Raw genomic sequence first — 1,710 nt, 5'->3', positions numbered from 1 at the left:
GAGAGTGCAAGAGGAGGAAAAGTAACTTAGCCATGTCATGGGTCGATTATCGTAAGGCGTACGATGTGATCCCACATTCTTCGTTTATGGAATGTATGAACCTATGTGTTTTTGCATAGAATGTTGAGTGATTGCTTGGAAAAAGACAAACGAAATACCTATTTCGTTATTGCCCACAAGGGGCTAAACATAGAGGGAACAAACAAGAACAGACGAACGGATTAAGTCGATTACATCGACCCCAGTGCGTAACTGGTACTTAATTTATCGACCCCGAAAGGATGAAAGGCAAAGTCGACCTCAGCGGAATTTGAACTCAGAACGTAACGGCAGACGAAATACCGCTAAGCATTTCGCCCTGCGTGCTAACGATTCTGCCAGCTCGCCGCCTTATGCTTACAGCACCTAGGTTTCCCAAGCGGTCTCCCATCTAAGTACTCACTAGGCTCGACGTTGCTTAACTTCGGTGATCAGACGAGAACCGGTGCTCTCAGCGTGATATGGCCGCTAAGCATTTTGCCCGTCGTGCTAACGATTCTGCCAGCTCACCGCCTTACTTTTCAATAATAATAATAATAATAATAATAATAATAATAATAATAATAATAATAATAATAATAATAATAATAATAATAACCCTTTCTACTATAGGCATAAGGCCTGAAATTTTGTGGGGTGGGTCAGTCAATTACGTCAACCTCAGTGTATAACTCATTTCATTGACCTTAAAAGGAAGAAAGGCACAATCGATCTCGGCGGGATTTGAACTCAGAGCGTAGAGACGGACGAAATGCCCCAACAATTCTGTCAGCTCGCCGTGTTATTTTTCGGTAATAATAATAATAATCCTTTCTACAACAGGCACAAGGCCTTGGTTTTTGTGGGGAGGGGCACAGTCGATCACATCGACCCTAGTACTTGACTGGTATTTAATCTATCGACCCCAAAAGGATGGAAGGCACAGCCGACCTCGAACGTAAAAACGGACCAAATGTCAACTTTACCTTTCATTTTCTCAAGGTCGATAAAATAAGAACCAATGAAGAACAGTTTCTTTATTCTTTTATTTTTTCTTTTATTTTTTCTTTTATTCTTTCCTTTGACTGTGGCCATGCTAGAACACCGATTCAAAGGATTTTAGGCGAATGAATCGGCCCCCAAGGAGTGATATTTTAAGCTTAGTATTTATTCTATCGGTCTATTTTGCCGAACCGCTAAGTTATGGGAACGTAAACACACCAACACCGGTTGGCAAGCGGTGAAAGGGGGACAAACACTAACATACACACACATACACATATATATTCGAGAGACTTCTTCCAGTTTCCGTCTACCAAATCCACTCACAGGGCTTTGCTTGCCTCGAGACGGTAGTAGAAGTCACTTGTTCGAGGTGCCACGCAATGAGACTGAACCCGGGACTATGTGGCTGGGAAGCAAGATCCTTGCTGCACAGCTACGTCTGCACATTATTATTATTATTATTATTATTATTATTATTATTATTATTATTATTATTATTATTATTGTTGTTGTTGTTGTTGTTATTATTATTATTATTATTGTTCAGTAGTTTTATGTTTATAACGTGCTTTCACTTCACTACCGAGCGCAGCTCTGTGCGCCTTGGGTATGTGCTGTGGTTTGCTGTGGTGCTCTTATGTTTACTGTATTGAAAGTGTTTTGCGTAGAATGTGTGCAGTACCCAGT

At 40.8% G+C, this 1,710-nt stretch overlaps 1 pseudogene; it reads right to left on the bottom strand.

Moving 5' to 3' along the window:
- Positions 1-393: 393 nt before the first annotated feature.
- LOC128247960 (5S ribosomal RNA) lies at positions 394-512 on the bottom strand (annotated as a pseudogene).
- Positions 513-1,710: the final 1,198 nt, after the last annotated feature.

This window comes from Octopus bimaculoides, chromosome 5 (genome assembly GCF_001194135.2).
Source record: "Octopus bimaculoides isolate UCB-OBI-ISO-001 chromosome 5, ASM119413v2, whole genome shotgun sequence".
Lineage (NCBI taxonomy): Eukaryota > Metazoa > Mollusca > Cephalopoda > Octopoda > Octopodidae > Octopus > Octopus bimaculoides.
Note: the sequence above shows the minus strand (reverse complement) of the source record. Positions and strands in the feature narration are given on the sequence as shown.